Source organism: Mustela putorius, unplaced genomic scaffold (assembly GCF_011764305.1).
Source record: "Mustela putorius furo isolate JIRA1106 unplaced genomic scaffold, ASM1176430v1.1 tig00000813_pilon_pilon_pilon, whole genome shotgun sequence".
Classification (NCBI taxonomy): Eukaryota; Metazoa; Chordata; class Mammalia; order Carnivora; family Mustelidae; genus Mustela; species Mustela putorius.
The window spans coordinates 7848215-7870199 of NW_025421485.1; the positions used below are offsets into that span (position 1 = coordinate 7848215).

General features: G+C 44.8%; 1 protein-coding gene across 2 annotated transcripts in view; it reads right to left on the reverse strand.

Moving 5' to 3' along the window:
• Positions 1 to 21985, reverse strand: part of RNF144A (ring finger protein 144A) — a 107512-nt gene that overhangs the window by 74764 nt on the left and 10763 nt on the right. For both annotated transcript variants that reach the window (XM_004745745.3, XM_045084914.1), the window contains exon 2: positions 9514 to 9711. The gene's annotated coding sequence lies outside the window, so the exon portion shown is untranslated. The remainder of the gene's footprint in view (positions 1 to 9513; positions 9712 to 21985) is intronic.

The window sequence follows — 21985 nt, forward strand, 5'->3', positions numbered from 1 at the left end:
AAAAAAAAAACAATAACATCATTCTTAATTAACTTAGAACATTACTTTAAATAAAAAATCAGGAACAAGGAAAAGACATCTTCTATTATATCAATGCAACATTGTATTAACAGGCCAAACTCGACAGGAAAACAAGAAAAGAGGAAATGAAAAGGAATAAACAATATTTAGTCACACATGACTTTCTATATATGAAGATCTACGGACAAAATATTAGAAATAATGAAGGCTTAGTAAAACAGCTAAATGCAAATGTCAACCACATTATTATCCTCCAGCAAAGATGGAAAAGCAGCCTAGACTAAGGAGCCTAGGACAAAATGTATGTACCTAGCAGAACACAGAAGACGGAAGACCTAGCTACAGAGAAGCATAAAACTACCAAAAATACATTTGTGAAGACAAATGGAAAGACAGTGATAGATACAATGTTCATGAATAAGACTCAGTATGAAAAAAAAAAAAAAACCCTAAATTCTTTATAAACTGACATACAGAACTAATGCAATTCAAGCAACACCCAAAAGGTTTTACGTTAACAATGGCTGTCCTCTTGTTTCATAAATTAACTTTAAAATTTCTACAGAACGGCAAAGGTCTAAGTACAGCCAAACATCACTCAGTAAGAGGAAAAAAGGTGAGGGTGCCAAATCTCGAGTCTCAGTAGAGGCTACAGTAATTAAGAGAATGATGGGGCCCCTGGGTGACTCGGTCAGTTAAGCATGTGCCTTCGGCTCAGGTCATGATTTCAAAGTCATGGGATCAAGCCCCGCCTCAGGCTCCCAGCTCAGCGCGGGGGTGGGGGGGGTGTCTGCTTCTTCCTCTGCCCCTCCCCCCATTCATACACACACTCTGTCCCTCTGTGTCTCAAGTAAATAAGTAAAATAAAATAATTTTTAAAAAGAGCATGCTGCAGGACGCCTGGGTGGCTCAGTGGGTTAAGCCGCTGCCTTCGGCTCAGGTCATAATCCCAGAGTCCTGGGATCGAGTCCTGCATCGGGCTCCTTGCTCAGCAGGGAACCTGCCTGCCTATCTCTCTGCCTCGGCCTGTCTCTCTGCCCGCTTGTGTGCTTTCTCTCTCTTTCTGACAAATAAGTAAATATAAATAAAATCTTAAAAAAAAAAAAAAAAGATCATGCTGCACTGATACAGAGGTGGGGAAATGCAGGAACACGTAAATACAGAAGACCCGGGAAGAAACCCACGCACATATGGAAACCAGAATGCACGACGGAATGCATATTTCAGATCATTATTACGCAATAAATGGTTCTCAGTAAATTATTTCTCCTATGGATAAAGATCATATTGGATTCCTATATCACACACCAAAATTAACTCCACGTAATGTTAAAACTGGCAAAGGAGAATACAGAAGTAACTTCCAACCTCAAGATACAGAAAAGCGTCTTAAATGAAAGGTCCCAGTGATAAACGGGCAAGGTTGGCACTTTATCAAATATGCTAAAATCCAGAACGTCTATTTATCAAAAGACACACCTTGTAAAAAATAGATGGCGCAAACGGGGAGGTAGTAGTTTAACGCATGAGACGTACATTACTCTTCAGAATATATTCAGGATGTTCTCAATGAGAAGAGCATACCCAATCCACAGAAAATGAGGCCAAAGAGAGAAACGGTCTTTTTACAACGAGGAAACAGGTGGTGATTAAGTGTGCAGAAAGCACTGTGCTCCGGGCACCTTCCGCTCGCTCGACTGTGAGCTGGGCAGAATTTAAGGAGCCCATGAACACGAGCGATGGGATATGACGGGCAGGGATCTTCCAAGAAACCTATTCAGTGTTGACGATGACACAAACCAGTAAAGTCACTTCGCAAATCACTGCGTTTTCTCCTGAAGTTGGTCATGAATTAGCCGTTCTTCAGGCCCAGACGCTCCTCCTAACTAAATAATCAAGAAAACAATGCAAAGACCTGGGCCCGAATATCAACAGCCAAATGTTCTAGGCCAGACAGTGAAATCACCCAACGCCCCCTGGCAGAAAGACGCATGGATTGCCGAGTGTCGACACTGTCGGGTACCCAGAATGGGAGGTTGGATAAACTCATCCACAGAGAAGCACGCCCGCAGAAACAGCACTGAGCACACACAGGTCTCCTCACAGCCGGAGCCCGTTTCTCAGAGTCAAATTCTACAGGGTTTAGCGAGATACACACCGCCCAGGCTCGCAAGGGAGTGTTAGAAGGTGGGGGGCAGGGGTTTGGGGGGCAAGGGTGGACAGAGCGGGGAGGAGCGTTCATAGGATGCCACGGTATTGACATCTTTGCATAGGACATCTTTGCCCAGGACATTCCCTACACGTGCTCCGTAACTCGCACACGCGAGGACATCTGTGTATCACATCCTACTCGACACTTCCTTAAAAGCCCTCTTTGGAAGGGTTCCAACGGCTTACCCGGTTTACATTTAAAAAGGTATCTTTTGGGGCACCTGGGTGGCTCAGTTGGTGAAGCAGCTGACTCTCCATCTCAGCTCAGGTCATGATCTCAGGGTCCGGGGTGCAGCCTGGTGTCTTTAGGCTCTGCACTCGGCAAGGAGTCTGCTTGCGATTCTGTCATTCCATCTCCCTCTGCCCCTCCTCACCCCACCCCTGCCACATGCGTGCTTATGCGCTCTCTTTAAAGTTAATAAATCAGTCGTTAAAAGATAAAATAAAGACCAAAAGAGTATCTTTTCATTAGTACTACATTTTTCTAGATGAGTAAACAAAAAACAAAAATTATACTGGTTTGCTCTGGGGAAATCAAAGAGACCATTTAAATTGGTATTTATTATCTTCTCTGTAGTTTTATTTTCATGATTTTACTATGTGTGTGTACTTATTTAAAAATTAAGGAACCAGCTTAGCTGGCAAACTTTCAAAGTGCAAAGTCTGAGGTTAAGAGCAAAGACAGATCCTGGATGGATTCAGAAAGCCTACTGTTGACTCGCCAGCTCTGAACTCAAGAGAACAGGATAGTCTAGCTGAGCCGCTGGCCAGATCTCTGAATGGAAATCTTGGAAGATACCCACGCCCTCCCCCACCTCCATCTCCATCACTAGAGATGCAGCTCTGGGCTACAGAGGTCCAGATTCAACACTGGCATCAGCTCTTAACATCTGTGATGTCATGATCCTTAGTATAGAGGACATCCTTCATGTCCTGCCCGCTAACGGAACAAGAATCTTGCTCAGAACATGCACTTTTGATTTATTCTCTGTTCTATAGAAAACATCTTGAGTCCTTTACAGAAGAAAGAATGTTGTGAAATGTTTTCTCTAGGTTAGCACCCTCTTCAAAGATTATGAAATATGATTTTTCCCCATCTTGAAACAATTTATACACAAAACACCCTGTTTCTGGTTGAACCTCACATTCACTTACCCATACAGTGGAAAAATCACAAAATGTTCCCCATTCCGATTTTTCAAAACCCCACATTGTCTTTGAGCTCCTTGCTGGGGGGTTGAGAAGATTATATTCTCTGGTGCTCTCTCCAGCTCACACCACGGTGCTGCACAAAGAGGACCCAGAACAAAACTGCACGGTACTGGGTGGCCATCTTGCATGGCCTACACTTCCAGGGATAAATCCCCAAAGCCCCACTGGCACCCCTCCTTGCCTACACACCAACCCTGCCCATCCATGGTCCCAAACTGCAAATAATGCCTGGGATTGCGGTACCTGTGGCCGCCCCCCTCGCTGGGCGTGCTTCCTCACAGGACTCCCATAAAGCACCAGTTCAAGGTCATGTTGTTCCTAAGTACATAGATGGGAACGGATCATGTGTCTAAAAAAATGAAACTTCCATATATATGCCAAAAATCACATAATAATCAAATAAAAACTAGCTTTAGTGATCCACCAATAACTTAATCACTGGATCTTCCTACAAAAGAAAACCTCGGGAAGCCACCTGATCTGTGAGAAAACGAATTACCCCGACATCAGTCATGCAAGGCCCAATTTCTGGGAAGTACATCAATACAGTGGACTAAGGCCGCAGAAACGCTTTAATCGTGCTCGTTACTTTTTCTCCTGGGGCACCTTGTTTCAACCAACATACCCAGAAAGAATTTGAAAAAAATATAAATTTTAATGTGCCTTTCCATGTAAAATATCTCAGTGCATGACTCTATTATAACAATGCTTCAATTATATGTTTGTGCTTATTACTTGCATGTTTAGTTTGTTCTAATATCTTAAGAGACAAAGATCCTTTTCACTGCCAAACCAGTCAGCCAGTGAGATGCCCTTTCTATCACCTTCGTATCAAATTCAAATAAATGTGTTGATAGATAGATAGACACTTTTTAAAATACGAGAAATAAATTATGGAACACACTTGTAAAATCAATTATTAAAATCAGTAAAGTCAGAATGAAAATGAGTTGAGGTAATTGAATTATGTCATCCATTTGACAATAAATTATAATGACCCGATACTAATGGTTTCCTCATTGATATTTAATCAAGCAATGTTAAATGTAGCTAAGGTCCTAAGTTATTTATGCAACTCCAAGTACAGGAGACGGTATGAGATTTCTTTGGTAACTTTGTATATGCAGGAGTCTATGAAGCTCTGTTGTTAGGCTTTTAGGAATAACCAAAGAAACTATTATATATATATATATATTTATTTATTTATTTATTTATTTATTTAAAGATTTTATTTATTTATTTGACAGGGAGATCACAAGTAGGCAGAGAGGCAGGTAGAGAGAGAGGGAAGCAGGCTCTGATGCGCGGCTTGCTGAAGGCAGAGGCTTAACCCACTGAGCCACCCAGGCGCCCTGAAACTACTACACTTTTAAAATCGGGGGCACGTCCCTTGATTTTGTTAGGTCATGTGATCCAACTTTCCTGTCTGACTCTTTTCGCTGCTTCCAATCTTCTCTTCATATCGGAAGCACAATGGCCCCCAACGAATCTGCCCAGAACACTTTTTTTATTTTTAATCCTATCATTATCTCAAATTTTAGTGGCTCTCCATCAGCCACGGATTGATTCTGACTCCCAATATGCAGGGTCCAGCACAGGTGGCTGCTGAGACCTCTGTCCTCTCTCTCTGTCCCCGTCCCCGCCCCAGAGCCGTGCACAGGGTCTCAGTTCCAGGCATCTTCCCGCCCTCAGCACCCACCCCTCATCACCTCTGTTTTGGAAACCGGAGCTCTACTCGGCCAGCTTGTCAACATCAGTCAAAGAGAAACATTAAAGCGAAACACCTGCCTCCCTGGTCCCTCCCAGCCCCACGCACGGCCTTGCACGTGACCGATGCCCACGGAGGTGAGCGGCTGACCCGTCCAGAGAGGCCCGCAGTCCCAGGGCTGTGTTCTCTCTCTCTCTCTCTCTCTCTGCCCTTGTACCCTCCAACCCGGCAGATAGAAACCCGGTGCTTGTGCAGGCCAAGGCCAGCCTCACACTGGCCGGCCGGCAGAGCAGCCCAGAGACCAAAGCTGCCCAAAGCTCTCCCACAAACAGAAAAGACACAAAAATAAATAAAAAGAAACTGCAATGGAGTTACACACGGAAAATGTGCTTGTTAGGATTTATCTGAACAGAGCCTTCAGCCATGGAAACTCACAACAGCATCTCTAACTGTTCTCATTTCTAAAAATACCGCCCGTTTAACCCCCGCAGCCACTCTGAAACCGAGAGCACTACTGATGTTTTTGCTGCTAGTTAGTGTTTCAAAGGACCTTTGCCCTAAAGCTTCACTAGCCCAGAGCAGAGGTAACGGGGGGCCTCAGGGTGGGCCCTTCCTGGTGCTGGGTCACGGCCAAGGCCGGGCCGCAGCTGCTCAGCCCAAGACATCTTTTTTCACCAATGACATTCTCCCCTTGACGAGAAAAGCAAACCAGAATTATCTTTCAGATTTAGCTACTTCAATCCCCAAAGTGTGAACTGGGGGGTGGTTCGTATTCCATGAAGACTGTTTCTCTTTCTAAATCCTAAACATTTAAAAATAGCTCTCTGCTTGGGCTGGAATGTCATGTTCTGGTATTTTGGCCTCTTCAACGTGGCTCTTTTGTGATTCTGAAGCCATTTCACCGCTCCTGGAATTTGTTGGAGACAGACTGGCAAACAGAACGTCCTGGGAGGTGGGTGTGGGCAGGAACACGGGCCAGGCCACCCGGCCCCAGCGCATTTTCTCTAGGGAGCTTCCCTGCCTCCCTCGCCCCTGCAGACCCGCTCTCCATCTCCGCGCGGTACACGCACTGCTCAGAAAGATGCCACCACTGGAGAAAGTTTAAGTTTAGGATAAAAAGCAAAAGGTTGGCAAGCACACAGCCTCCAAGGCACGTGAGGAATGGGAAGAAGCAGCCGCCAATGTCAACGTCTGCATTTCCTCTTTCTTTCCAGGGTGCTGAGGTCCTGCCCACCTGCCCACACCTTCCTCTGCTGCACGAAGCACCGTGCTGCTGGCCGTGTGCTCCCAGCCCCACTCCAGGGGCCAGTCAGCTACATGGGCTTGCCCATCAGGGTTTGCGGGATGGCAGGGGTAGGCCCTGGGAAGTCAGGCAGCGGAAGCCGGGCCTCAGCAGGGAGGAATACTGGAGTTTAGGCACCTGCCAAGGCCCCAGATCCCTGGCTCCCTGCACAGCTGCAGCCCAGCTCCGGTGTCCCTCACCCAGTTCCACCAGTGACCCTCCTCTGTGCCCCCTCCACCCCTCGTCCGTCCAGTCCAGCCCAGGCTCTTCCTCCCACCCCCCTGCCTCACCATCTGCAGCTCCGCAGGCCCGACTCCCCCCTGCAGACACGGTCGACTCAGGTGACCCACTCACTCTGCACCCTCTGCTCGGCCAAACAAGAATTTGATTCTTGACCTACTGGGTGCCTCTGCTCCCCAGCTGAGCTAAGAAAACACACAATCTCCCTAATAGAGGTTTTGCTTCAGGGGCACTCCCAATGCTACCACGTGACCGCTCTTCCTAGAGGACTTGTCATTCCTTCCCCGGTCTCCCCAAACTCACAACCCCTCCTCCACCATGGCTGCCTCCGCTGGCCACCTTGCTTCCTATTTCGCAAGGAAAATAGAAGCAATCAGAAGAAAACTGCCGAGTGAGCACCACACCTGGGTCCCCACACATCTGTCACTAGCCTACCCTCCCCCACTTACCTGCACGTTTCTTGAAGCAAGAACTGCTTGTACACAGAGGCACCTCTCGCCCGCTCAAGAAATGCCTGCCACAGCCCCCCGTCCCACATTATCCATCTTCCACTCTCTACCAACTTGCCGCCAGCCTGTAAGTATAAAGTTACTGCTTCCCACCCAAAATCAATGCTCTCAGCCTTATTTACACCAGACACCACCCCATATTCTGCTCCCTTTGTGGCAAAGCTTCTCAAGACGGTTGGCAACAGTAGGTCTCCAACTCCTCCCCTCCATCCTTCCCTCGGAATTCACTCCAATGGCACTTCTGGTTCCCAAAGTCACCAGACCCACCTGCCATTTTTCTGTTCTTCCCAAAGCCACCAATGACCTGCCCGGCGCTAACCCAAGAGAACTCTCCGCCCTCATGTCGCCAGACCGTAGCTTCTGACTCCCTGCTTCTGCGATGATCTCACGTGGCTTCCAACATCTCTGGCGGCTCCTGCTCGGTCTCCTTTGCTGCCTCTTCCTTCTCTCTCGCTCTTCATAGAGCTAGAAATGTCCCAGGGCCCAGAGTCCTCACACCGCGCCTTTCCCTGGGATCTCATCTGATCGTGCTCCTTGAAAGACCATCCACAGGCCCAAGACTCCCACTGCGCCCCAGCTCCCTTCACAGACCTCACTAGGGGAATGTACAGAACTGTCCACTCACCATCTGTCCTACAGCCTCTCCGTGTCTCAGCCCGAGCTTCCGACCCTCCTGTAGCCCAGCTTTCTCTCTCCGCAGACTTCCTGTCTCAGTGGGGGACAACTCAGTCTAGTTGCAGCAGCTGAAATCCCTGACGTACTTAGCTGTGACCCTTCCTCTCGCACCCCACACCCGTTCTCCTGGGACATTTTAGGGACTCTATCTTCAAACTAGCCAGAATATGACCACTTTTCACTACTTCCACTGCTACCAGCAGGACAAGCCACCCTTATCTCTTGTCTGAATTACTGTAACAGATGTCTCTACTGACCTTTACATGGTCTCTTCATCTACCCTCCGCCTCCACCCCTACATCCTGTATCAATACAGAGGCCAAATGAGTCTATCAAAATGGATGCAGGGGCCCCTGGGGTGGCTCAGTCAGTTAAGTGTCTGCATTTGGCTCAGGTCATGATCCCAGGGTCCTGGGGTCACGCCCCTCGTCCCCCCTCCTCTGCCACTCACCCTGCTTCTGCTCTCTCTGTCAGACAAATAAATAAAATCTTAAAATAAAAATGAAGATAAAATGGAATGCAGAGCTTGTCTCTCTTCTGTTTAATACCCTGCACTGATTTCCCATCATCAAACCTAGAATTCCCCGATGTCTGCAGTGCTAGACAGACACCTCCTGACCAGCCCCCACCCCAACTCGCTTCCCTTGGCTGGTTCCCCTCCAGCCACCCTGCCTCCTTGGTGTTCCTCCAAGACGCAAGGGAACCTCTGCAACCACCTTTTCTTCTAACTGCAGTGCTCTTGTCCCAGACGCCAAGCAGTTAGTTAGCACCACTCCTTAAATCCATGTTCAAATGTCCACTTTTTTTTTTTTAAAGATTTTATTTATTTATTTGTCAAAGAGAGAGCGAGAGTGAGCACAGGCAGACAGAGTGGAAGGCAGAGTCAGAGGGAGAAGCAGGCTCCCTGCGGAGCAAGGAGCCCGATGTGGGACTCGATCCCAGGATGCTGGGATCATGACCTGAGCCGAAGGCAGCCGCTTAACCAACTGAGCCACCCAGGCGTCCCCAAATGTCCACTTTTTAATGACACCTTTCTAACCACGCCCTTTAAAACTGCAAGCTACCCCGCCCTCCTAAATTTGGTCTGCTCTTAGTTTTTTCCACGACACGCAGGCCTTGTAACAAAACATGTAATTTCCTTCTTCACGCTGTCAGCTGTCTGTGGTCTGTCCCGGTCCCCGGCCCACTCCGTCCTCCACTCACACCCCCACTAAACTAGGATCCCCGGGAGAGCGGCGGTTTGCATCTGTTGTGTTCACTGTGGGTCCCGAGTTAGAACAGGGCCCGGGAGCACAGCCCTCTGGTTCTCCGTGAATGAATAAATCAGTGAGACCCCAGCCACATTTTCCAGACCTGTTTCCCGATCTACCAGACAAGACCAGCAAGCTCTACCTCACAGCTTGTTAAAAGCAGTAAATGAGACCCATGTGGAAATCTTCATAAAATATTCATTACTATAACAGCTGAACATAATATGTTGAGAAACATCCTTAAAATTAATTCAGGAGCAGTGTAGTAGGAAATTGCTTACATGATGTAGCTTAAGAGGTACAGAAAAATCTACCCAGGCAGGGTTACAGTCTCCCCGGTGGCCGAGATTCTGCTAAGACATAAACGAAGGTTTTTAAGCCTTCATTTTCCAATTTCAAAATTACCTCCGAGAAGTCCTGAGGGGAGGGGAGGAGCTGTCTTCGGCCAAAATCCCGGGGCCCCGACGGGCTTCCGCGCATTCAGCTGGTTCCTCCCTTCATGACGGGATGTCCATGCGGAGCCGTGGGAGGTGGTCTCAGGCACCAGGGTCCCTCCAGACCTGGGGACCAGGAGCGTACCAGACTCAGCCAAGGGCTGGGAACCTGGGGAACAAGAGGAGAGCACAGGAGCTCAGAGAACAGGTTGCAGGAGGAGGAAGCAAGACCCACCAGGCTGACTCCCAGCCACGCCAGCCCCGGCCTCTCGCAACTCCAAGCCAGGAGGGACGGCGACGGACGGACCCACCAAACGCTGTCCGGAATCAAACATACGAGAAGGATCGTGGTTCACGGACAGGTCTGTGGGGTAAGCAGCCCAATTCCACCCAGAAGTGAACAGATAAGTCCACCCACACAGATCATTCTCAGATAATAAACTATCCCTCAGCTTGAGCCTTCTGGCCACTCCCTTTCCAGTCACAGCCACCAGAGTTCTCCCGATTGGATTCATACAGGGACAGACTCAGGTCCGAGGAAAAGTGAAGAATAAGACAAGATGATGTTCATTGTAATCCCTAAGGCAACCGCTCAGAAAATAATCCAAAAACATATTTTAAAAAATGAATAATGGAGGGGCACTTGGGTGGCTCAGTGGGTTAAAGCCTCTGCTTTCAGCTCAGGTCATGATCTTAGGGTCCTGGGGTTAAGCCCCGCATCGGGCTCTCTGCTCAGCAGGAGGCCTGCTTCCTCCTCTCTCTCTGCCTGCCTCTCTGCCTGCTTGTGATCTCTGTCAGTCAAATAAATAAATAAAATCTTTACAATTAAAAAAAAAAAAAAAGAATTCAAAGACCTAAATAAATGGAAAGACATCCTGTGCACGAGGGTCAGACGACAATGTTGTTAAGACAGCAACACTCCCTGATCTGATCTTTGGATTCAGTGTCCTGTCCACTCAAATCCCAGGTTCTCTTTTTTTGTTGTTAGTTTAAAATTGACAAGCTGATTCTAAAATTCATATGGGAATTCAAGAGACTTTGAATAGCCAAAAGATCCTTGAAAGAGAAGGAAAGTTGGAGTCATACTTCCTGACGTTAAAAAAAAAAAAAAAAAAAAAGCCAAAATAATCAAGATGGTGTGGCCTTGGCATAGGGACAGACACACAGATCACGGGATTAGAACTGACAGTCTAGAAATAAACCCATACATCAACGGGTAACTGGTTGTTGACAAGAATGTCATGGCATTTTAAAGGGTAAGTGACGGTCTTTTCGGCACCTGGAATGAATCACAAGACAAACTTTATACCTCTCACAAAAAATTAACCCACAATAGGCCTGACCTCAATGTAAGAGTGAAAATCATAAAACTCTTCAAAGAAAACATAGGAGTTAAATCCTTGTGGCCTTACATTAGGCACCAGTGTCTTAGGTATGTTGTCAAAAGCACACACAATTAAAAAAAAGAGAGAGAGAGAAGAAAAGAAATTTTAAAATTTCAGGAGTCAAAAAAGCATCATTGATAAAGTTAAAAAAAACAACTCACAAAAGGGAAGAAAATACATACAAAGCCTCCAACTGACAGGGACCTAGTATCTATCCAGATTACATAAAGGACCAACTCAACGCAAGAGTAACGAAGAGACAAATAACCCAAATAAAAAAATGGGCAAAAAGTCTGAAGAGACATTTCCCTAAGGAAGATACTGAAATGTCCAATAAGCACATAAAATTTTCACCATTTGATTCACACATATTCTGTACGTTAGAGGTACTGTATACTGTGTTCTTATAATAAAGTAACGTAAAGGAAAGGACATGTTAAGAAAATCATTAAGGAAGAGAAAGTACGTTGACAGAACTGTACTGGATTTATTAAACGAAATCTGTGTATAAGTGGACCACGCGTTTCAACCCCGTGTTGCCTGAGGGTCAGCTGTACTTTAAAAATGGTCAGTTGTACCTCGTGAAACTATTAATAAAAAAGAAACAGCAGGGGCGCCTGGGGGACTCCGTTGGTAGAACATTTGGCTGTTCATCTTGGGGCCATGAGTTCGGTTCCCACATCGGGTGTAAAGATTGCTGAAATAAATACACTTAGAAACAAACAAGCAAACATCAACGGGAAGAAGCTGGAGTAAGGCAAGGTCGCCCCTGGTCTCGCACGCTCCTCTCAAGTGCGGTGCCTGCTCAGGAACGTAACACCAACGTCTGAACTTGGCTTATTTTTAGGCATGTCTGCTCAGGGAGTAAAGAACAAAATCAATTCCGTCTTTCTGGTCACTTCAAAGAGGGGCATCGGAGAGCAGCAAACGTTTAAATGTGACGAGACATGAGACACGCCCCGGTGCCTAGACCCACAGCTACTCCTTCCTCGCTGCTCTGTGGCTAAAAGGACAAGCGTTCTCACGCGCAGCCTGAGCCCTGCATCGCTCAGGACCCGGCTCCTGGCTGGGAAGCCTCCCCGGGAAGGTGAGGGAGGGGGTTCCACCTGCCCCCGGCATCGCCTGGCACAGGCCCAGCCTCTTCACCTGTGGAAAGGGGCCCCTCTTTGGTCCTGACACATCAAGATGCTGACTCCAGAAAACCTGACCGCATTTTTTGCAAATTTATTCTCTGCCTTTACTTGGCAATAAATTCAGACCCTTCCAACAAAACACAATACAATACAGTCTCTGACTGGCTGCTTGCGCCACTTCCCCCAGGGAAGAAGAGCTGGGCGACAGAATTAGCATCTTGAGCAGGAAAGAGAAGCTCTCTGCTCAGCTGGCGCACGGGCCACAGGAGACTTTTCTAGCTGCCTTTTAAAAAGATGTATAAAGGGAAGCCACCTGCAGAGCTCTGGACACAGAGGGGTGTGCCGGGAGCCCGTGTGGCTTTCAGGCTGTTGGCAGGTTGCAAAGACCCTTGACCCCTCCTTTCCGGAGCCCCAGGGCCAGGGAGCTGCCCACTCCCGCGCCGCCCCAGCCCAACAACCGGGCTGGAGCTAAAGTGTGGCAGCGTTTCCCGCCGGGCCTTTTCCATCCATGTGGAGTAAGAGCGGCGGCGGCGGCCTGCAGCCACGGCCCGCCAGCCTGGGTACCAGGCACTGCTCTTAGCACTGGCCGGCCTCTGAAGCCGCAGGGCGTGTGAGCGGTCAGTCCCTGTCCTGACATTTCCCCACAAGCCCCGCTATTGTTAGCGCAGCTCTGCAGAGCGCCAGGAATGCACAGATGGCGGTGGAGCCCAAGCCCAGTGGTACTCGCTCGGCTATCAACCCTTCCTGCCCTCCTCCAGCCACTGAGATCCCGGGTAGGAGTGACACAAAAATGGATGGAATGTGGGGCGCCTGGCTGGCTCAGTCAGAGAAGCATGCGACTCTCGATGGGCTTGATGTCAGGGTCGTGAGTTCGAGCCCTGTGTTGGGAGTGGAGATTACAAAAAAAAAAAAGGCCTTTCAAAGTAAACCTCCAAACTAAAGAAGAAAAAAAGATGCCATCAGACCAGCAATGATTGAAAATTCAACACGGCTGGATAAAAGTCAATACTGTTGAGTGTGGTGTAATAGGAAATTTCATTTATTGTTTTAGGAGTATAATAATGGGTGCCATTTTTAAAATGACTTGGAAATAGATCCAAATATAAAACATGCCGGGGCACTTGATGGCTCAGTTGGTTAAGGCTCTGACTTCATTTCAGCTCTGACTCATGACCTCAGGGTCGTGGAATTGAGCCCCACATCGGGCTCTTCCCTGGGCATGAAGTCTGCTTGAGATTCTCTCCCGCTGCCCATCCCCCTGCTCACACTCTCTCTCTCTCTCTCAAATAAATACATAAATCTTTAAATATATATATTTTAGAACGCACACCTTTGGCCCACACGTGCCACCCTATTTATTCTACAGATAGACCGTCAAAAATATCTCCTATGTATGTAAAAACATAGTCTTGGTAGCATTCTTTGAAAGAGGAAACACTGAAAAGCTACTTAAATGTCCAGCAAGAGGGACAAAGTGAATAAATAACATGGTGTCATCCACGCGAGTCCAGAATGAGCCAGCCCTGCATGGGTTGGAATGAAGAGATGTCTAGGACATAACAGCAAATAAAAAGACATAGTACAAGACCATTTATACAACAATCCAATATGTGAACATAAATTTAAGTAATATATTCACACATAATTTTTCTAGAAGAATTTAGGAAAAGGGAAAACCCACTGATCATTTTAGACTAAAGGGAATTTTACTTTTCATTTTATTCCCAACTGAACTCTTTTTTTTAAATTTCTGCATTTATAACTCTAAGGTTTTAGAGATAAAGATTTTTTTTTTGAGCTAAAGATTTTTGATGTAGTATATTGCCCATGAAATAATACACACTGAGGAAAAAAAAAATTTTTTGTTTGGTCTCACAAAAGATCACATTAAGTGCAAAATATTGCAATTCTGAATTAAAATCCCACAAAAATGCCCCCTTGCTTTGCATTCTCAGGTCTCTGAAGTAAATCCTCAGTGTGGGGCCTGTTGTCACATCTAAACTAGGACTGGTTAGTGAAGACTCCTCCTCCTCCGTGTCTCTCTCCTCTCCATGATGAACGCACTTTTAGATTTGGTGTCTAATGATGACCAGGCACCAGCACAGAACTTTGCTCATGAAGATAAAGCTCCCCACTTCTCCCCCAATCTTTCAGTTTCCACATTGAGGACTTCTTTTAGCTACTGCCCAATGTGCAAGTTTCTATTCCCCAAGTCAACACAGTTCTATGCATTTCAGCCTGAGCAGCCATGATAAGTGGAGGTTTTCACATATGCGATTCGTTTGACTTTAATATGAATAGAGGTCTTGTCCGGAGTCAAGAAAGCAATCTCTGTCTACAGGCGTTGTACACTAATGGTCATGCACGCTGGGGGACAGAGGGCCCCACGGGCTTCCCTTTAGAGCTGTCCTGCAGTTAGTTGTTCCACATTTGTCTTCTCTGGGGGAAAATGAAATGCTTTCTCCAGTAATGAAGACATTTGTGAAATTAGCTATGGAACAAATTCAGTGGCTCATTGACTATCAATTAATTAAATGAGTTGTTTTTTTAATTCTCTTGCTGTGATAAAAGGCATTTGGCTAATTCCACCATCACTCCTGATTCTGAGAAATGACTCATAAAAAAATGAAGCTGATTCTTAGCTTTAAACCTGCTCACACAAAGAGCTGACTGATTTACCCAACTGGATACTGAATTAGGCACAAAACAAGAAGCTTGTTAAAGCAGAAGTATTACCGAAGGGGAGCGGGGAAAGATTGAAATGGTGAGATAAAACATACACCAACTTTAAAGAACTTCGAAAGTAATCCCTTTGACTCTATAGTTTGAAGGTAGATTTTATGTGCTGATAAGGGGGAAAAAAATCTCCAGATCAAGTAGAAAAAAGCAATATGCAGTATTTCCCACTTACAAAGGGAGGTAAGGGGGCAGGTGGGCAAGTATATGGAAGAAACTGATTAGAGGCTAAAGGCCTGCGGCAGCAGAAAGAATTGCATCGCACTGTGAAAGTTTTGTACTGCTAGATTTTTTAATTTTTAATGTAATATATATTTTTTATTGACGTGAAATTCACATGACATAAAATTAACCATTTTAAAGTAAACGATTCAGTGGCATGGATTACATTCACAATGAGCAATCAGCACCTCTAGTTCCAAAACACTTCCATCTCCCCAAAACAAAACACATCACTCATTAAACCGGGATTGCCCACCCCACCCCCCACCACCCAGTTCCTGAAAAACAGCAATCTACATTCCGTCTCTATGGTTTTACCTATTCTGGATATTTCATAGAAACAGGATAACACACTAAGTCACCTTTTGTGTGTGGCTTCTTTTGTACTTCACTTTTAAAGACTATCAGTTACATCGAATATTTCCTGGAAATATTCTATCCAAGTCACTCATTGTAATTTTTTTTCAAAAATATTTGAAGGCCTAATATCTGTAAACCAATTATATCATGGCCCATAGATGACAGAGAAATGAAACAATCCATGCAAAGATTATCCAGATAATCATTTTCTGCTTACTAGGGCAAAGGTTATCAGTAGACTGAAAATTCTGAACACACAATGGCTAGTGAATATCCTCCAAGCTATTGTAAGTCATCAAGAAGAAAACATTGGAGCCAAAGCTGGAAGGGACTGGAGGGCTCATTACATTTTACTTACAGGTTAGAAAGTCAAAGCCTACATGCACAGAATTGGCCTGCTTCATGCTATAGAGAGAGCCTATGTCCACTACTATGGCAAGGCCTCCACAGGGCTCATAAGTGGACAAGAGCAAGGAAGAAGAGCACACATGGGTATAAAATGCAGGGTGGGAGGGGCCCCTGGGTGGCTCAGTGGGTTAAAGCCTCTGCCTTCAGCTCAGGTGATGATCTCAGGGTCCTGGGATCGAGCCCCACATCAGGCTTTCTGCTTGGCGGGGAGCCTGATTCCCTTTCTCTCTCTCTCTGCCTACTTGTGATCTCTGTCTGTCAAATAAATAAATAAATAATCTTAAAAAAAAAAAAAAAAAAAGGAATGAAGAATGCTTTTGTCAGGCTCACCAGAATACTGAGCACACCTGATGGAAAAAGCAGTGAGCCTAAAGAGAGTTCAACAGAAAGTTCCCAAACTAAAAGACCAACAGAACAGAACATCCAAGAACTGTAGGATAATTTCAAAATACATAACATATGCATAATGGGAATGCTAGAATAAGAGAGAAGAGGGGGATTTTTTTTTTTTTTTGAAGTGAGAATCATGGTTGAGAATGTTCCAAAATCAATGACAGACATCAAACTGTGGATTCAGGAAGCTCAGAGAACATAAATCAGAATAAATAACAAAAGAAAAAGAAAAAGTACACCTACTCATACAGTGGTGAGTTGGAAAAATTGAAGACAGAGTGCAATTCTTTAAAAAAGCCAGAGCAGGGGGAGGTGGAGGGTAGAACACTGTACCAAGACAGGAGCAAGAAAAAGAATCAGGTCTGATTTCCCTTCAGAAACCATACAAGCAAGAAGAGAGCAAAGTGAAATAGTTAAAAACTGAAAGAAAAATACCAACCTAAAATTCTATTTCCAGCAAAACTATCCTTCAAAACTGAGATAGAAAAACACTCTCAGATAAGCAAAAACTGAGGCAGTGTGTTACCAGCTGTTCTGCACTGCAAGAAATATTAAAAGTTATTCAGAGAGAAGAAAAGCGATTTGTCAAAAATGCAGATCAACGTAAACACAGGAAAAGAAAGAAGGAATAAATGAAGTTAAAATAAAATATGTTGGGGGCACTTGGCTGCCCCCAAGTAGGAAGAGAATGGGACTTTCGATCTCAAGGTCATGGGGTTCAAGCCCCATGTTGATTGTAGAGATCATTATAAATAAATGAATGAATAAATAAACTTAGAAAAATGAAATAAATACTTTATTTTTCTTATTTTTAATTGATCTAAAAGAAAATTGTTTAAACACTAACAACAGCAATGTATTGGGTAATTATAGCATATGGATAAGAGAAATGAGCAAAGTCATAAGGGAACAGAGAGAAGACCCCACAATACTGTCTAAAGATAACATCATTACATATCAAGTGATATAGTATTATTTGAAAGTGTGCTCAGTTTACTTAACAAACATATATTGCAAACTCTGGAGCAACCACCAAAAATGTTAGAAAGTTAGAAAAATGTTAGAAACTACCAAAAATGTGTAACTGCTATGTTAACAGGGGAGATGAAAAGGATTTATATACAATATTAAGAAGCAAAGAAGTCAGTGAAAGAAGGAGAAAAAAGACCAGATGTAACGACCAAAACCAATTATGGGACACCTGGCTGGCTCAGGGGATGGAATTTGTGACTCTTTACTTAAAGATAAAATCTTTACGGTACCTGACTCAGTCAGCGGTAGAACATGTGACTCTTGATCTCAGAGTTGTAAGTTCGAGTTCCACTTTGGGTGTAGAGTCCTGGGATCGAACCCAGAGTCAGGGTCCCTGCTCAGCGGTAAGTCTGCTTCTCCCTTTCTCTCTGCCTCACTTCCCTACTCATTCTCTCTCTCTCTCTCTCTCTCTCTCTCAAATAGATAAAAAAAGGTCTAAGGAAAAATAAAATAAAATCTTAAGATAAATAAACACATAAAAATAAAATCGTAGGGACGCCTGCCTGGGTGGCTAAGTCTGTTAAGCAACTGTATTCAGCTCAGGTCATGATCCTGGGGTCCTGGGATCGAGCCCCGCATCGCATTTCTCCCTCTCCTCTCCCTCTGCCTGCCACTCTGCCTACTTGTACTCTCTCTCTCTGTGTCAAAATAAATAAAATATTATAAATAAATAAATAGATAAATAAAAACTTAAACAATTATGAGCACTATGGATATTAATTCAACTATATCAGAATCACTTTAAATGTAAACAGTTCAAAAATGTTGGATTAAAGTTAAAAGAGGGGATTTTCAAGGTGAATAAATAAGCCAGACTCAACTATGTTGTTTCAAGAAGTCCACAGTAAATAAAAAGGCTCCATTTAAAAGTGAGAGCTGGAGAAGGATACAGCATGCCAATGCTAATCCATGAACCAGAGTAGCTACGTTAATTTCAGACAACACTAACTTCTGAACAAGGCAAATCACTGCAGATCAAGAGGGACATTACATAAGGATACAGGGGTCGGTTCTCTAAGACACAGTAACACTAAATGTATATGCAACTAACAACAGAGTATCCAAATACAGAAGCACAAACTGGCAGACCTGCAAGGAAGAAATACACAAATCCACAGTCCTATGGGACACACCATTCCGTTCAGGAACTGACAGATCCAGCAGGCAGGCAATCAGTCAAGACACAGCTGAGCAATGCAGCACCAACAAACAACTTGATTTATCTGACACATAGATTATTCCAACTAAGAATAGCAGAATATACTTTCCTCTAGCTAACAGGGAGTGTTCTAGGCCATTAAGCCCACCTTAACAAATAAACAAAAATAAATAAATAAAATCAAAATCATTAAGCTATGCTTTCACATCTCAATGGTCCTAAATTACAAGTCACTGACAGAAAATTGGAACATCCCCAAATATCTTTTAGATAACATTTGGTGCAAGGAAGAAGTCTCCAAAAAAAATAAGTAAATAAGTAAATTAATTAAATAAAAAAACAAACATTTTAAGTGAATGAAAATAAAAATAAAAGTTACCAAATGAGTACAATATACCAAAAGCAGCACTTATACGGAAATTTATAACATTAAATGCATAGATTAGAAAAGCAGAAAGATCTAAAGTAAGCCCTCCAAGCTGCCTCTTTAGGAAATGAGAGTTAGAAAAGCCAATTTAAGCCCAAAGCAAGCAGGAAATAAAAAAAAAAAAAGAGAGACACAGTAAAATACTGGTGCAGAAATCAATGAAATCATAAACAGGAAAACAATAGAGAAAAACAACAAAACCCCTGGGCTGGTTCTTCAGAAGATCCATAAAACTGATAAACATCCACTCAGGCTAAAATCGTAAGAGTAAGATGGGTAAGATGGGTCCAGATGTCCTGTGCCTACCGGCAATGTCACATTTTTGGGCATCATCACCGAAAACATACAGCAAAACAACAATTAAAAGAGGAAAGATAGCAAAAAGAGGAAATATGGCACTATTTCACTTAGGTTGTCCTCATTTTAGCTGAAAAGTTCAAGAGTAGACATCTTGATAGGTCTGATGGTTTTGGTTTTCGAAGACCAGAGGGCAATATTTTATTCGACCAGGATGTGTTTTCCAGAGGGAACTGGGGTACAGCAGGCAGCATTCCCCACTCACTCACGTCTCACTCCCGTGAAATGTCAAAGGGTTACTTGTGAATCTGCCTTTTGGTTAGGCCTTCCACCATTTCTCTAAGTTTTCTTATTCACGATCTATTCAGTCCCGAAAAGGAAGGAATCTGAGTACTGTTCCCTCTCTTTAGATGAACAAAAGGAGAAATTTACAGACAGTCTCAAGGTTTGCAGAAGACCTAGTGGGATCTGAAGCCTGGAGCAGGATTTGGAGCCCCCAGCCCTGCAGTCTTGCAACCCTGCCCTCAAGCTGGGACCACACCTGCTCGGCGGTAAGGTGCTCGGCGGTAAGGTGCTCTGCGGGCCCCGCGGTCCGTCATGCTCCTGACGTTAACTGCCCGTGGTCAGATGAGCAGAGCTGGGACATAAAAGCGCCCTGAAAGAGGGCCCTGCAGGAAAAATGTGGCAGTTTGGATGGCTTGTGTTATTTATCAGTAACAGGAGCCTTCTCCGTGTTCGTTACCCATTCCTCTTCCAGCCCCCAGCAGCCATCAGCCGCTGCAGACATGGTTCATTTATCTGCTGGAAGATAGCTTCGTTGTGCATGCATATACACAGGATCATGACCTGATTATATAAATAATAAAATGTGTGTGTGTCAGCGGGCAAAATTTATAATTAATTGAATTTTAGAACGAAAATCATTTAGTTCACTGTAAAATATAACTGCAATTAAAAAAAAAAAAAAGTAGGGGCACCAGGGTGGCTCAGTCAGTTAAACGTCTGACTTTGGATCTCAGCTCAGGTTACAGCCTCGGGGTCTAGGGACTGAACCCCATGTCGGGCTCCATGCTGGGCCTGCAGCCTGCTTAGGAGTCCCTCACTCTCTCTGTCCCTCTCTATTAAAAAAAAAAAAAAATCAAAAACATTAATTGCCACAATCCTTGGGACTTAGGATCCCTTTTCCTCAGCATATTTTCTAGGTTTGAACCACTTGGCATATGACAACTGGGTCTCACAGTTGTTTTCGCTTGATGATATAAACATTTTCCCATGTCCACAATCTCCAAAAATCTTATCTAATTAGAGCAGGATATTTACTTAACCATACTTAGATGTTTTCCATTTGGGACTGTGTAGATGTTTTTCCATTTTCCACACACTCACACACTCACACACACACACTCACACACACACACACAGAAGCATTCGTTCAATGCTTATTTAAATGCTATTTCCTTCTTTTTCCCCACATTGAATATCATATCCTTGAGCTAGATTCCCCAAAGCTCAACTGTCAGCAGGATTTGTGGCTGCAAATAAAAATCCAGCATTGATCCATCTGTCCTTAAGCCATCCTCCCCCTCAGCCGGCCCCAGTCAGGCCTACAGACGTTTTCCTTCTGCGGAGCCAACTTGATTTACCCTCGACCACTTCCTGTTCTGCTGGAGCCTTCATCAGATTAGCGTCCTATTAGCCAATGTTCCTTTTACCTAATTCCTCTTAGAAATCCTTTCAAATAACAATGTCGTGTTTACCGAGAAAAATCTTTCTTACTAACCAAGGTACTTATGATGGTGTCATGGTAGTTACATTGTAACCAGACTGGCTGGAGATAAACAGAATGGTATTGATAACGTACAGAGGGCCGGTACAAGGAGAGAGCCATACACAATTTAAACTAACATCATACAAGCCACGTTTGCAGCTTCCAGATGCTTATTCTTGTCAGCAGCTCATTTAAGGCGTTTACCATTTGGGATCAGCTTATAGATGTCATCGGGTTTAAGAACCACCCTGTGGGGATGCTTCAGAAAGAAGAACACATAACACTTCAGGCAGATCTGAAAGTCCTGTATTTATTTATTTTTTTAAAAGGATTGCATTGAGTTAAATGTTTAACACCCGGAAGCAGTGGGTACCAGGTCCTGTGTTGGGGACAGGAGGAAGATGTGTCCTTCCTCCAGGACCCCAGACTGCCACGATGCACCCTAAGAAAGCGTGACAAACTGACGTGGACATCTCAGCCTCTGCTCTGCGGTCCAGGAGAGCGGCACAGAAGCATGGAGGGCAGTACTTCGGTCAGAGAGGTTTTACTTCCCGGTAAACAATGCCGTCTTTTCAGGTTAAATGTTATTTCTATAAAATTGTGCCTTGAGTTTCTCTTGACTAAATGGCAGTTATATTTTGTTGACATAAGAGGACACATGTGTCGACATCAGTTCTCTGGGTTTGGGGGGGTATTTTTTTTTTTTTAACACTCTGGAGCTAATACTGGCTTCCAAGATTTAAAAATATTTTGTTTTGCAAAGCTCATAGGCCAGAGGCTCAGGGCCTGCTGTGTCTGGTGAGTAAAAGGATGCTCTCTCCAACCACGTCATCCACAAAACGCCAGAGCAGCTCAGGGACTCCATGAGGCCTGAGGGGCCACGCGGAGCTCCCAGGAAGTGGCAGGGTGCCTGGCAGAGAAGGAAGCAGGATGGGGGAGGAAACAGGTGATGTGGGGCACGGGTACCCTGGGATGCCCTGGACCATGGGGGCATGTCAGGTGACAGCCAGAAATGCAGCCAGCCAGGGACAACTGGCCAGAGAATGGAACCGGCCAGCAAAAGACACAGGCTTCCAAGATGCTGGAGAAACACGAAGCAGCTATGAAAGCAGGGGTTCACGGA